This window comes from Orbicella faveolata, unplaced genomic scaffold (genome assembly GCF_042242905.1).
Source record: "Orbicella faveolata isolate gen_17 unplaced genomic scaffold, um_ofav_v1 contig_25, whole genome shotgun sequence".
Classification (NCBI taxonomy): domain Eukaryota; kingdom Metazoa; phylum Cnidaria; class Anthozoa; order Scleractinia; family Merulinidae; genus Orbicella; species Orbicella faveolata.
The window spans coordinates 20,410,001-20,426,002 of NW_028301553.1; the positions used below are offsets into that span (position 1 = coordinate 20,410,001).

The 16,002-nt window shown below is 40.9% G+C and overlaps 1 long non-coding RNA gene and 2 pseudogenes across 1 annotated transcript; 2 read left to right on the forward strand and 1 right to left on the reverse strand.

The window, feature by feature from the left end:
• LOC149109330 (uncharacterized) overlaps positions 1–14,941 on the reverse strand; it is a 15,238-nt pseudogene extending 297 nt beyond the window's left edge.
• On the forward strand, positions 6,203–7,266 carry LOC149109331 (uncharacterized; annotated as a pseudogene).
• LOC149109332 (uncharacterized) lies at positions 8,000–13,154 on the forward strand. The gene is made up of 2 exons (XR_016208683.1): positions 8,000–8,052; positions 12,998–13,154. It is a non-coding gene; the product is annotated as an uncharacterized LOC149109332 (long non-coding RNA).
• Positions 14,942–16,002: the final 1,061 nt, after the last annotated feature.

The window sequence follows — 16,002 nt, forward strand, 5'->3', positions numbered from 1 at the left end:
GACAATACCCTTTCGACTCTTTATTGTCAAGTCCAAATACAGTGTAACTTTTTCTCCCCATATTTCCTCTTTTAACAATGCAGCAAACATAGCACTTTGACTGAAACAAAAAAAACCGGTATTGTGTTCTTCATTTTCTGTTGTAACTTTTTAAGCGATGACGTATTGTGTGACGTCATCGCTTTATGCTGGCATGAATGCATTCCTTTGGATAATGATTTCGCATAGTTTGTCGCGCTTATGTCGCGCACTTTTTATCCTCCTGTGGAAGCGAAATGCACCTTGGGAGTTCCTTTGCTGCTTTCCTTTGCAGTTTGTAGGTTCAGCGGAGTGCTTTTAATTGGAGCTTTAAAAGAAGATTTAGGGGTGGATTTTGGTTTACACAGTATCGGATAAACTTGCGTTCACGGGCAAACTCATAATAAGAACATATCCTCCGTACATACAAGTTTAGATAGACAAGTAAGTCGCACAGGCGATAGGTGAAGGTTTTGCGGCTTTCCTTTGCTGTTTGTAGGATCAGCAGACTGCTTTTAATCGATATGACAAATATACAGTTAAAACAACAAATTAATTTCCGCTGAGGTAATTGGTGTTGCCAAATATTTTTAAAGATAATATGGTGTCGATTTCAGAGAGAGTAAAATTCCTTTGCGGCTTTCCTTTGCGGCTTTCCTTTGCTGTTGATGGGATCAGCGGAGTGCTTTTAATTTCAGCTTTTAAACGAAGATTTGGGGGTTGATTTTGGTTTATACAGTGTCGGATAAATTTGCGCTCACTGGCAAATCAAGTTGGCGCAATGGTTTGGTGCCCGCCTCTCACTCCGAACATCGAGAGTCGTCAGTTCGACCCTCGGTCCTGGCGTAAAATTATTTTTTTAAAACTCCCTTACCATTCATTTCTCTTGATACTTACCTGACGCGGGCTTTTGAGCTTAGCAAGGCAAGTGTAGTTGGATTCGCTGTTTGATCCGCTGTCATCACAAGCAGAATCAAGTACTGATTGACCTTCAAGACAGGAGGATTGGTAAGTTTTAACTCTAGCATCTTTGCCGTGACCCTAATAGGGACTTCATGCTGGTCTTCTGACCTAACCTAGGGTAAGCGGCATCTTTGCTTCTTTCCTCCGTTCTTTTCTTCTTTGCTCGACTCCGTTTTCGGCCGAGAGCTTTTCTTCTGCACTCAATCGTGCCAGTTTTCTGGCCGTTGCGTGTTTTTGCCTTTAGTTAAGCTCGGTCACCCATCCGGCTGGGCGGGCCTTTTTTGTTAAGCTTGGTCACCCATCCAGCTTAACTTCTCATTTTTCTAATATTGTGTGTGGCTCTTTTTTGAGTGGATCCTTTTGAATTTACTTTTGTGCACTTTGCACTTTTCTGTGCCTTGTGTCTCTTGCTTTAATTTTACTGTAGCCAGGCTTGTCCTGTTGTCCAAATTCATCTTATAACTTAATTGATATTTATTGTGGCTGGGCAATTGTTTCATCCTCTTTAGCATTTTTTGATAGTGTGCTTTAATTTTGCTTGAGCGTTGCTTGTTTTTAAGCCTTCGCTCTTCCAAATTCTCCTTTATTCGTTGCTGTTTGCAGCGCTTTATTCTTTTGTAGCCAGGCTAAAGTCCTGTCGTCCAAATTTGTATCTTCATCCTTGTAGCCTTATTTCCTAGTAATATTTTTGTAGCCGGGTAAATTCCCGCGGTTCATTCATTCTCATCTCCTTTGCTGTGTGCACGTAATTTTATTGTAGCCAGACAATAGTCCTGTTGTCCAAATTCTTTTTCTTCTTAATAGTATTTATTGTAGCCGGGTAAAATCCCGCTAACGTATTGAAATAATAATTAATTCTCCCTTATTTATTGCCATCCGCTGCGCTTAATTCTATTGTAGCCAGGCTAAAGTTCTGTTGTCCAAATTTGTATCTTAACTTTTTGTAGTTTTATTATCTAGTAATATTTTTGTAGTCGGGTAAAATCCCGCTAACGTATTGAAATATTAATTAATTCTCCCTTATTTATTGCTATTCGCTGCGCTTAATTCTATTGTAGCCAGGCTAAAGTCCTGTTGTCCAAATTTGTATCTTAACTTTTTGTAGTTTTATTACCTAGTAATATTTTTGTAGCCGGGTAAATTCCCGTAGTTCTTTCAAATCCATCCTCTTTCCCGTGTGCACTTAATTTTATTGTAGCCAGGCAATAGTCCTGTTGTCTAAATTCGTTTCTTTTCGTTAAAATTTGTTGTTGTTGGTTCATCATGCGTGAACACCGCAAAACCGTCAACATTCGTTGCGGCAAAAAGTTCTCGGGCAAGTCCCGGGATGAAATTCTGACTGCTATCCTTCAAAAATATCAAAATGTTGTAGCAGTCCAACAGAACTTTGACGTCATCCGTGTCACTTTCAAAGAGGAGGAGCAGGCCCTCGCTGCTCTGCATGAAAAGGGTGTGAGGCTTTTCGGCTTGTGGTGTAGGATGGACGGGGTCCTCCCACCACTATTGTCCATCTTTTTGATTACCCTTATGAGGATCCTGCTGAGGACATCTCCGCTTTCTTTGCAGACTATGGTGTTTTTAAGGGTGTTCGTCATCAAAAGTATTTACGAAATGGTGACATCGCCACTGGCACGAGGCTGATTGACATTGTTTTGTCTCAAACTCCTCCTAGAGTGGCTGTTATTAATGGCTCTACTTGTCGGGTTTGGTACCGTGGCCAACCCATTATGTGTAACATCTCTGCAACGATTGGGCATAACTCGTTAAACTGCCCCTATCAGCATAAATGCCGCCTTTGTGAACAAGAGGGGCATTTTGCTAGAAATTGCCCTAATCCTTGGGGCCTCAACGTTGCTTATGACGTTTCTGGGGGTGATTCATCTGGCGCTCCCGCTAATGGTGGAGCTCAGGTGCCCCCCCCCCCCCCCGTGGATGGTCTAAATTCCTCTGGTGCCACTGCTAATGGTGGAGCTCAGGTGGTCCCCCCTGTTTGTGGCCTAAATTCTTCTGGTGTTTCCGCTAATGGCGGGGGTCCCTCGGGTGATCAAAATTCTCCTAGTGCTCCTGCTAATGGTGAGGGCTCTTCAGGTGCCCAAATTTCTTCTGGTGCTCCTGCCAACGGTGGGGCCCAATCGGGTTCTCATGAGGTTGCTGGCTCTTCCAGTCATTTAGCTTCTCCTCGGGTCGCCCTTCCGAGGGGTCTATCGACCCTTTAGCTGGCTCCCATCAGCCGGCCCCTGTTACTCAGCCTTGCTCTAGCCATTCGTTGGCTCCTCAGGAAGAGGCTGCTCCTTCCTCTCAACAAACTGATCCGGAGGAAGTTTTTGTGGATGCGTCGGACGGCTCTGACATTGAAGAATTTACTGAGGATGAGCCCTCCCTCTCTTCCTCTCAAGCTATCTCTGAGTTCTCTCAGAGCCAAAGTATTCTTGGTGGAGCTCAAAAAGTTGAACTAAATGTTCAAAGTGGTAGTGTTGTTGGCGGCGCCGTAATCTCCGACGTCGTTGAAGTCCTAGAATCTTTGGATTTGCGTTCTAAGGCTGATGTCGACTCAATGGATCCATCTTTGGCATCGCGTAAAGGCAGTAGGTCCAGGGACCCCTCGCCCAAAAAAAAAGCACAGGACTGTTTCTGCTTCCTCCCATGGTGGTGGGCGGCACCGTGGTTTACCGATGGTGTTGAGAGATCGTCCCACTTAGGGCGGATCTCCCTTCTTGACACTTTGTTTATTCTTCGTAGTTGATATTTTTCTTCATTACCGACTTGTCATGGCGTCTTTCTTAACTCTTAATACTAATGGGCTGCGGGATGCGAATAAGAGGATGGCTCTGCTTCATTGGCTCAGCCATTTGTCTTTAGACTTCGCTTGCCTGTAGGAAACCCACGTTACTTCAAATGCCGAGAGCAATTCCTGGTTTTCTTCTTACGGCTTCCTGTCCGTTGTTTCCCCCGGCTCCTCGCACTCCTGTGGTTCTGTTATTTTCTTCCGGCCAAGATATTCGCTGCTTAATTTTTGTACTGACTCGGATGGTCGTTTTGTTTTGGCTGAATTTCAAGACCCGTGATGTGATTTTTCGTGTTGTTTGTGTTTATGCCCCTAACCGGAATCCGGATAGGGACACCTTTTTCAGTTTTATCTCCTCCAAAGTTGATCCGTCGGTTGCCACCCTTGTTTGCGGGGATTTCAATGCCGTTTTTGACCGGTCCATGGATAGGAGGGGTTCCAATGTTTTGGATTACTCTAGGGAAAGCAGTGTTTCCCTTCTTTCCCTCTTTCGTGATTGTGGTGTGGTAGACATTTGGAGATCTCTTCATCCTGCTACCTTTGCCTTCTCTTGGCTTAGGCCAGATGGCACACTGTCATCCAGGATTGACCTTGTCGGGTGTCCCTACTCTTGGATACACCTCGTGCGATCTTGTGACATGCTGGCTTGCCCTTATTCGACCATGGTGCTGTTCTTCTCACTGTTCCCACTCCGGAACCGACTCCTCGCGGCCCTGGCCGCTGGAAGCTCAACATCTCGATCCTTAAGGATGTTGGTTTGAGATCATCAGTCTCGGATTTCTGTGCTGGGTGGAAAAATATGAAACACTCCTTTGATTCTTTACAATCTTGGTGGGATACGGGTAAGAATCATCTTAAGAGCCTGGCTATCAAATCTGGTGCCTCAAAATCGAAAGAACGGAACTCGTCTCGTACTTTACTGCAATCTCTGGCCCAACATTTAAAAGCTCAAATTGACAATGGGCGCGTGTCCCTTCTTAATGTTTACGAGTCCACACTGTCATCAATAGCGTCTCTTGACCGTGCAGCGGCTGAAGGTGCCCGCATTAGATCTCGCACCCGTTGGGCTGAGGAAGGCGAAGCCTCCACCAGCTACTTTTTTCGGTTGGAAAAGAGAAATGGCGCAGAGGAATGGTTTTCCGCCATGCAGAATCCTCACGGTTCTATTGTGGCTGATGTCCCTGGGATCTGCGATTCATGGGTCTCCTTTTATTCTGATTTATTCTGTGCCTGCCCCACCAACATCGACGTCCAGAATCAGCTCCTAGATAATCTGTCTTCTTTTGTCCCTCCTTCGCAAGTCCCCCTTTGTGAGGGCCATCTTACTGTGGAGAAGGTGCATAAGGCTCTCTTAGGTATGGCCAAATGAAAATCTCCAGGCTCGGATGACCTCCCGGCTGAATTTTACCTGGCTTTCTGGGATATCTTGGGTTCTGACCTCGTCGAGGTTCCAAATGCTTCCTTTGACTCTGGTCTTCTTCCCTTTTCTCAACGAGGTGCACTTATCTCCCTCATTTTCAAGAAGGGTGATCGATTATTGCATAAGAATTGGCGCCCCATTAGTCTTTTAAATGTGGACTATAAAATCTGTGCCAGAGCTCTCGCTGAAAGACTTCTAAGAGTTATTCATCATGTCGTGGCCCGTGATCAAACCTGCGGAGTCCCCCATCGCTTCATTGATGAGAATGTGGCCCTCCTCCGGGATGTGGCTCACTATGCCAACGATGCGGATCTCCCGCTTGCCATTTTGTCTTTGGACCAAGAGAAGGCTTTCGACCGCGTCGATTGGCCCTTCCACCAGTCTACCCTCTCTCGGATGGGTTTTGGCCCATCTTTCATCAAGTGGGTGGTTTTGCTTTACTCTGACATTCGGAGTTCCATCCTCATCAATGGTTACACTTCTCGTTACTTTAAACCTTCTCGGGGTGTGAGACAGGGTTGCCCCCTGTCCCCTCTTCCCTATGTTCTGACAATGGAAGTCCTTGCAGTTAATATCCGGGCCCACCCGGCCATCAAGGGTCTTGTGTTGCCTCGTGTTTCCGTGCCTTTGCCGGTTTTATCTTTATATGCTGATGATACATCTGTCATTTCATCATCGGATGCTGCTTCGGTGGCTGTATTTGACACGTATGCCCTCTTTGAGGCCGCACCGGAGCAAAATTAAATATGGAGAAGTGCAAGGGCCTCTGGCTTGGTGCTTGGCGTAATCGTGTGGATGCACCGGTGCCAATCGAATGGTCTTCCTCCAAGTTAAAGGTCCTGGGTGTTTTCATTGGGAATGGTAATGTAGACACTGCTAACTGGCGCCCTCGAATTCAGGCTGTTGAGAACTGCCTCTCCTCGTGGCGTTCACGGTCTCTGTCGTATAGCGGCAAGGCTCTTGCTATTAATGCCCTCGCTCTGTCAGGGACCTGGTATGTAGCCTCATTGGAGCATATGCCGCCCTGGGTCCTTTCTGAGCTCAACTCGATCATCTTCAAATTCTTTTGGAGTGGGAAGCGTGACCTTGTGGCTCGCAATGTAGTGATCCATGACCCCTCCAAGGGTGGCTTCAATATGGTCTCTATTGCTTTTAAAGTTAATGCTCTTTTGGTGCAGTGGATCCGCCGTTATCTGTGTTCCCCGAACAACTGGGTCTCTCTAATGACCTTCTGGTTTTTTGACCGTTTTGGTATTGACCCCATGAGTGTCTTTTCGGCGCCTTCGGCTTTCTCTCCCGCCAGGTTCCTCCCTTTTATGCTGCCGTGCTGAATGCGTGGAAAGCCCTGAATGGCCCAGCCTCTCCAAATGGCTTAGTTGTACGCTCTTTGGTCGAAAATGTAGACCTCCCGGCATCTTCCTTTTCTTGCAAATTGTGCTACCAGTTGAGTCTCCTCAATCATCCTTGTCGGCCTCATTGCGTTGCCAAATTCAGACCATCCTTTGGTGACCTCGACTGGCCTTCAACCTGGAAGTCTCTGTTTTTCTTGCCCTTGGACAGGCAAGTTATTGATCTGAATTGGAAAATAGCTCATGGGGTCTTGTACACCGCTGAACGGCTATCCTCCTTTGGTTACAATCTGCCCACCAATTGTTTTTGTGGTTATCACATGGAGTCCTCTGAACATCTCTTCTTTTCGTGTCTTCTCATCCAGAGTGGCATTGGCTTTGTTCAATCTCTGCTCTTTCGGGCTTCCCCCTTGGCTCCCTCCATAACTGTGCGGCACATGCTCTTTGGCTTTAGCAGCGACGAGCTTCTTTGTGTTCCTCGTGTCTTCCCCTACCTACTGACTCTCTGTAAGTTTTTGGTTTGGTGCCAGCGGAACGACTATCGCTTCCGCTCGGTACCACCCAGTGCTCTCAGGCTCCTGGCTTGTCTCAAGTCCAGGGCAAATTTCAATTTACCTCTGTATTTCAAGCGTGTCCTCTCCCAGCGTCGTCGTCGCCTTTTCAAACGTCAATGGGATGCTAATGGCGTCGTTGGCCGTGTCTCCGGCGGTTCCTTTAAACTAACTTTTTGAGTGCCTGGTTTTATCTAGAATTTTTTGTCCGTCTTCCTTAGTCCTGGTCGCCTTTATTGGTTGCACTGGGCTAGCGTTTTTAACTACTTCTTCGGGTTTCTTCGTTTTTATCACATGTATTGAAGTCTTTGGTCTCTTTCCCTAGGACGTACTGAGCTAGTATATTTTTAACTAGTCTTTCGTTTATTCGTTTTTATTGCATGGGTTGCTGTTTTAAAACCTTATTTATTGTCTTTTGTCTCTTTATGGTGGGGCGGGGTTCGACTCCCCGGCGAAGTTGGCGAGCCGGCCTCGTATGAGGGTGCTCCCCCTCCTTGGCGGTATTTGTTTTGTCCTTTCATCTATGCCTCTATGGTCGGTGGACATTGCACTGCGTCCATCGTACCGCCTTAAAGACAAAAAAACAAATTTAGATAGACAAGCAAGTCGCACACGCGATAGCTGAAGGGTTTACATAAAATTTACGGATTGGTAGCACCGTTGTACTTTTGCCAGTCTTGAAGTGAATTGAATGAGCATTGTATGAGCACTAAAATAAACAGTTTACAGTAGTGATAATGAAGTCAGGGTACGATTCATTTGCAGTTTTCAGTTTTTTCTGAAGTTTTGGAAATGTGCTGTTTTATATTTTCTGTCAACGAAAGAGTGGTTGTGATTAAACAATCGATCATCGTTTTGTCAGGGTAAAGACAATACGAATGTTCATTGATGACAAGTTTACGGTTAACAACTAATTAATTTTCTGTGAGGTAATTAGCGTTGCCAAATATCTTTAAAGATAATAAGGTGTCGATTTCAGAGAGAGAAACTTGTACTTCGCGGCTTTCCTTTGCTGTTTGTAGGATCAGCGGAGTGCTTTTAATTTCAGCTTTTAAACGAAGATTTGGGGGTGGAGTTTGGGTTATACAGTGTCGGATAAATTTGCGCTCACGGGCAAACTCATAATTACATATCTTCAATACATACAATTTTAGCCAGACAAGCGGGTCGCACACGGGATATGACAAGTCAAGAGAAAATGATTTTTTCTTGGACAAGTATATGGTTAAAACAACAAATTCATTTCCGGTGAGGTAATTAGCTTTGCCAAATATCTTTAAAGATAAATGGTCAAGTTTACAGAGGAAAGGAAACAGAAAATCTTCCGTATTATGGTGTAATTATGAGCAGTAATACCCAAGCAGATGGAGAGCTGTAGTTCTCAAATGCACGTCGGATGGACAATTGATGTATTTGTGTTTTTACTTTATGTAGTTCAACTTATATTATTTGTATTGTACTATGTATTATTAATTGTACTCATTTCTGTTCAGTGGAAACCGTTCTATTTAGTCTTTAGATCACCTTGCATTCGCGAAGTAACTTGCTTTGTACCATATTTATTTTTGTTAACTAAGTTATACTTGTTTATTTTCGACTTTGGATTTGCATTTACAGTTGTCATTTCAAATACTTCATCATCACTTTTTCCTTTGTTTCAATCTTTCTTCTGCAGTCACATTAGCGACAATTGTGATCTCAAAAGATGACCGAGGTGCTAAAACTATTATCGCTTAATGTAAAGGGAATAAGCAATTTTAAAAAAAGGAGGGCTATTTTTAATTGGTGCCGGAAACGCGCAAACATTTCATTTTTGCAAGAAACTCACTCCACGAAAGAAGCGGAAAATCAGTGGAGAAATGAATGGGGTGCGGAGCTTATAACTTGCCATGGCAGCTCTAATTCTCGCGGCGTTGCAATTCTAATTAAGAAAGGTGTTGACTGCACCATACATTAAAAAAATTCTAGATCCTTTGGGACGTTACATTATTTTGAAAACTGAAATCAATGGTAAGTTATATGTTCTAGTAAACATATACGCACCAAATAAAGATAAAGAAATTGTAACTTTCTTAAACAAATTAGTTATAACGCTGCAAAACGAGGATCTGGATTCCGAAAACAACATCGTAATCGGAGGCGATTTTAATTGTCCACTTAATCCTACTATTGACAAGAAAGGTGGTACTCTTATTCAACGAAAATCTGTCACATCTCGCATCGTTTGCTTGCAAAGTCAACTTGATTTAGTAGATATTTGGAGAATTAAAAACCCAGACGTTAAAAGTTTCACATGGAGTAAAAAATCTCCTGGAATTTTTTGTCGCCTGGATTATTGGCTAATCTCGAACAACTTAAATGATTCTGTACAACTGACGGATATAATTCCAGCTATAAGAACCGATCACGACGCGATCTATCTCGAATTTTGCGGAGAACCATATAACGAGTGTAGAGGACCAAATTACTGGAAGATGAATTGCTCTTTGTTAGATGATGAAGAATATGTCAACAGTGTTACTGAAATGATCCCAATGTGGATTACGGAAGGACGGGAAGAACTTTCTGATGATCGATGTGTGTGGGATTGGATCAAATATAACATAAGAGCCCACGCTATCCGTCACTCCAAAAGAAGATCAAAGCAAAGAAATGAAACAGAAACAAAACTCCAAAATAAACTTAATGTAGCGAAAGAAGCTGCTGAAACCAACCCTAGCGACAACAATGCAACGCTGTTAGATGCAGCTCAGAAACAATTAGAATCATTTTACGAAGAGAAAACAAAAGGAATTATTGTGCGTGCACGCGCCAGATGGCACGAACAAGGCGAGAAGAGTACAAAATACTTCTTAAACTTAGAAAAAAGAAATCACGTTAAGAAACACATACGAAAACTGCATATAAACGGGGCAATCAAAACGGATTCATTCTGTATACTAAAGGAAGTAGAACAATTCTACTGTGATTTGTACAAGACTTATAATATTCTTCCGGACATTGAACTTAAAATTGATTCCTTTTTAAATGATTTAAATATTCCTACATTAACTGAAGAGCAAAAAAAATCATGTAAAGGTAAAATCTCTTCGGAGGAATGTTTACGTTCTCTCGATACTTTTCAAGACAACAAAACTTCAGGGAACGATGGAATTCCGATCGAGTTCTACAAAAAATTTTGGCCTTTAATCAGCGATTGCTTTATTAGATGTGTTAATGATTGTTTCGAAAAAGGAGAGATGTCCCAATCTCAAAAGCAAGCGTTTATCACACTCATAGAAAAAAGAGGTAAAGATCGTTCTCTCATTGAAAATTGGCGCCCAATTTCTCTTGTTAACGTGGACGCGAAAATTATGTCTAAGGTAATAGCCTCGAGAATTAAAAATGTCTTACCTTATATTATTCATTATAATCAAACAGGGTATATTAAAGATCGTTTTATCGGCGAAACCATTCGCTCCATCTATGATATTATGGATTCGACTGTTAAAGAAAACACCCCTGGTTTAATGATTTTCATTGATTTTCAAAAGGCATTCGATAGTATTGAATGGGATTTCCTTTTTAAATGCCTTGAAGCTTTTAATTTTGGTTCCGACTTTCTCCGCTGGGTAAAACTGTTCTACAAAAACATACAAAGCTGCATAATTACAACGGCATGATTTCAAAACCTTTTAAACTTGAACGAGGCGTTAGACAGGGAGATCCACTTTCTCCTTATCTTTTCATTGTAGCCGTAGAAACGTTAGCAATTGCCATTCGTCAAAATCCAGCTATAAAGGGTATCTCTATTGGCAAGGAAGAGACAAGACTATTACAATACGCTGATGACACAACAGCAATGCTCGCCAACACTAGCTCGGCCAAAGTACTATTTCAAGTATTAGACCTTTTTAAAAATATCTCAGGCCTCAAGATCAATAATACAAAAACTGAGGGTATGTGGATTGGTTCATCAAAAGGAAACAAAGCACAACCGTTTGGCATTAAATGGCCTAACGAGCCAATTAAAGCACTAGGGGTGTACTTCACGTACGACCCAAAACTATTAAAAGAAAAGAATTTCATTGAACGTTTGGATAGTATTAAAAAACTTATCAACATCTGGTCCTCTAGAGGATTATCTGTGTACGGCAAGGTTACAATCATCAAATCATTTCTTATTCCAAAGTTTGTTTATGTCTGCTCGGTACTGCCTACACCTAAAGAATTAGTGAAAGAATTGAATCAACTGTTATTCAAATTTTTATGGAATGGGACGGATAAGGTCACTCGAGTTTCGGCTATAAATAAATACGAGGAAGGTGGTTTAAAAATGATTGATATAAATTGCATGATTAAGTCTTTAAGGCTGGCATGGATAAAACGTATATTTGATGACAACAACGGAACATGGAAATCATATCTAAAACACTTGCTGGATCCCATGGGAGGGTTTTTCTTTTTAAATTGTAACTATGATATAAAGGATTACAACATCTTCTCTCAGTTCTATAGTGAAATGCTCTCATGGTGGTCGGAGTTTCGTGATTCCTTTGCCTCTCAACGAGATTGGCAAAATATTATTTGGAATAATAAGGAAATTCGTATCGAAAAAAGACCAGTCTTCTACAAAAAGTATTTTGAGGCGGGAGTGATTCGTATCCAAGACCTACATTTTGATTTAACTATAAATGACGCACTCAGCCACTGGTCTGACAAGATAGCCAATATTAGTTATTTGCAATGGGCTGGCCTTCGCCATTCTATACCGTCCTTTTTAAAGAAAATCATTTCCTGTCCATCTTTAGCTCCTCCATCCTTCTTTATTGACGACAACATCTTCGACGTCAGAAAAAAGAAATCAAAAGACTATTACTCACTTCTTGTTCGCAAAATAGCACAATTGCCTAATATCATAAACAAACTGCAGAACGATTTTAACTTTTCTATCGATCAGCTGAGACAAATCTTCAGTCTGCCACACTCTGTTGTTCTTGAGTCTTATGTGAAAGGATTTCAATTCAAAGTGCTCAACTCTATTCTGTACACTAATTCAAAATTACACAAAATAGGCTTTAAAACAGACGATCTATGTTCATTTTGCAAGGCAGAACCGGAAACTTTATACCACCTACTTTATCATTGCTCCTTTGTTAAACGATTCTGGAGTGAGTTTCAAGGTTACTGGCACCAAATCTCAAATCAGCAGGTTCATCTTTCCCTCCAAGATGTTTTATTTGGAATATTATCCAAACCATGCCCTTTACTCAACTTACTGAACTATTTTATAATCATTGGTAAACTACTTATATGAGACTGCAGAAGATGCCAAATTCAACCCACAATTCAAGGATTTCGTTCTAAAATTGCCATCAAATATGAAACGGAAAGTAAGATCAAAAAGAAAGATTATTTTTAAAAAAAGTGGGTACTAATCCCAAATTAATTTATGCATTATTTCATTTTGTTTTGTTAATCACGTAGATGGCGTTATTATTATTTGAACTTTTTGAACAGCATGACAACTGTAACTGTTTTTTTTTTTTTTTCCTCTTTTTCTTTCTTCTTTTTGCATTGTTAAAGCACAAAGCTAATTAAAATATTCTCCCTTCTGTTGTATCTCTTAATTTTCAAGCTTTGTAGTAATGTTAGTTTTAATTTTTGTGAGCAATGTAATCGCGTTTGTATATTTCATGCGAATAATCTATTAGTAAATAATCTCGGTACTGTTAGTTAATATATAAGTGTGTTCCTCATCATTGTACATTGTAGAGTTGTTATCGTAAGCTAATTATATATTTATTTTTGATTGTAAGTTAATTGTAGATATTTTATTCTTCTGTAAGTAACTTTAATGTAAGTAACGTATGTCATTGGTAAATAAAAAAAAATTTTTAATAAAAAAAAAAAAAAAAAAAAAGATAATAAGGTGTTGATTTCAGAGAGAGGAACTTTTCAGCGGAGTGCTTTTTATTTGGGTTGGTACATTTCGCTGACCCCTAGCACATGGACTAACAAGATGGACCTGGTACATGAACTACTTGAATGAACCACCAATGGACTACCCTAAATGTAAACCCCTAAAATTTCAAACCCAAAATTTAAGAATCAGTTTGTCTGCTTATGTTCCAATCTTCTAGGAACAATTTTTAAACGTCATCGATTCTGCATGCATTGCGTGCCGTTTTTTCATTTCTTGTAACACAAATAACGATTCTTGCTCTTTTTTTCTTCCTTTGTATACTACATTGAAACGTGCTTCGATGGTAGCAACGTCTTGCAAGAGAATTTGGAAGATCAGAGACCTTGCAATGTTCTCTCAACATCATGTTTTCGTGTAGCTGGTTACTATTCTCAATTATGGCATCCAATGTATGTTCATTCCAATAACGAATTTCATTTAAGATTGAGAAACAAATTGCATAGAAACAAATAAAACAACACCGTCTACACGAGCAAAACAACGTATCACTTTCTAGTGAACTATCTGAAATTGGTATCACCCAACTAGTGGACTAATGCAAATCCTGCATTTTAATTGGCTACGCTACTAGAGGACTATTAGTGATAGTCCTCGAGTAGCGAAATTGGCGCAATCGAGCGTGACGCTTTCTTTCGTTTTATTCCCAAGTAAATATTTCTTCAACTTGCATTTTTTAACTTTATTATTGCCTTTTCTGTCCGACTAGTTGGGTGATACTAAAACAATTAGACCCTTCGCTCTCAAGGGCCACGGGTCAATAGCCAATAATTAGTTCATTGCCATTTAAATTCTCAATATTTACTGGTGGAGAGATTTCCGGTGTCGTTAGATCAACACTTCCAGTCACATCTGTTGATATCTGAACGCCTGTCAATTCATAAACGGCATCTATAATTCCAACGTATAAGTTTTGAAAATACTCTACTAGTTTGTCAAGAGAAGCTATCTCCACTAGCACACAGGTTCCACAGGGATCAGACATTCCTTCAGAATCACGCCTATGTGAGTCAAAAACTTTTAACGTGCCATTGCTTTTTACAAGAATGGCTACCGTACAAGTCGTTATTGTGACAATAAACGATGTAAAATTTTCTCTAAGCAATAATTCAAGCGCTTCAATCAAGGGTAGACAATGAGCTTCTATTGTACAGTCATTAAAATTGTGCACATTTCCAAAATAGCTGTCCCTGTATTTTAATCTATACATAGTATCTCTTAGACACAATACTTCAGGTAATTCCGTCAACATTAATAAATCCTGTCCTGCCGACTGTGATAGCCGTGTGTATAACTCATTACCAACATTCATTATTTCTTTAAGATCTGAGGATGATCTTATGGAATACATGAAGTCGAGTAATATTGCTATCAAGCTCATTGCCACACATTGTTTTCCCGCATTTGAACCGAAAACTAGACTATTTCCTTGACTATATGGAGCATGAATGGTTTTGGAAGGATCTACAACAAACGGACCAGGATTTGTTTCTATATCCCCAGGGAGCTTACTGGCAATGTTGTTCATTTTGTGATTTAAGCTCTTGTACACCACTTTACTCCCTAATGACAACATTTTACAAGTATTTCTCAAGGGGTCTTTCTAAACTCATTGGTTTCTGTTATACGTTTGCCATTAGCAAAGACAACCGTTTTGCGAAGAAAGGGAGCTCGGATAATTTGATAAACTTTTGACGACTTGGGAACATATTTTAATATATAATTTCGAATTCATTTCCTTAGTTTTCTCTTTTTCAAAAACCGTTTCAGCTGTTTCACAGGCAGCCTACTCGGTTCTATACAGCGTCGTCCTTTACCGTTCCTTTGGCTGTCGACACCACCAATAAACAATGCAAACCGAGATCGACAAGAAGTTTCTTTTATTATCTCCATTATACGTGTCTGGATTTGATAACTTCACGTCCTCACTTAGCACCCTCTGATGCAATATTCAATTAAATGCTGTTCAATGTATTTCACTATCGTCACAACTTCAGTCACTTTTGTTAAGCTTTGTTTGATTTTGTTTTTTAGTGCAGAGTGCACTATTGGGATGGTTTAGGGGGCTGCTGTTCGCTAAGTCACTAACGCCATAAGGTGTAAACTTTAATGTTTGTTTAATTAATTAATTTCAATTAATCAAGTAGCCTTGCGGGAAGGGGGGATGGGTGCGGTAGGTACCCGAGTGCATTACGCAAAACGTGTCATACTTACGTTGCTTTCTTTGATCACAGGATAAAATATATATATATATATATATATATGGTTTTGCAAATCTCATGCTATCCTTGTGGTGCCGTTCTCTCAAGAACAAAAGCAATTTGCTTCAAACGCATGCGCAGATTAGTAAGCGTCAAAGTCGACTATATATTAGGTGAAAGATACATTTCATAACATACAAGACGTATGCGTTCTAGCATTGCTAGTGTGATAAACTCCGTTCTCGAGTTCAGATGCACGCTTGTTTTTATTTTTTGTAATGAGTGATATCACAGTCTCGTTTTGGCTGGGGATAGCAGTTATATTTCAGGTAACGTCAGTTCTCCTTCTTTAGTGCAAACAACGCTACTGTGACTGCGTTTCCTCTGGAATCTTCCCTAGCTCGATTCAAGAAATGTCGTCTGCTGGTTTATAACTATTGTGTGTTTGCCAGGGTTGAAATAGAGAATGGGAACATATTGCTTCTCCTTAGCAGCTTGTTTGTTTCCTCTTCTATGAAAGAGAGCCCAAAGTTCATATTCAGCCGAAACTTTACCGCGTTATTTAGATGTAAAACTAGTAAATTTGTGACAAAAGAAACTCCCTTATTATTGCCTCAGACCCTGAATCCTCCAATTAATTTTATCAGTCGATGAGGCGACTCGCTCACCGATGTGGGATATAATTTCGGTCAAGTAAAGATCTCTACATTCAATACTTCTCGTTGAAACGCTCCTTAGTTGTATTACTCGATA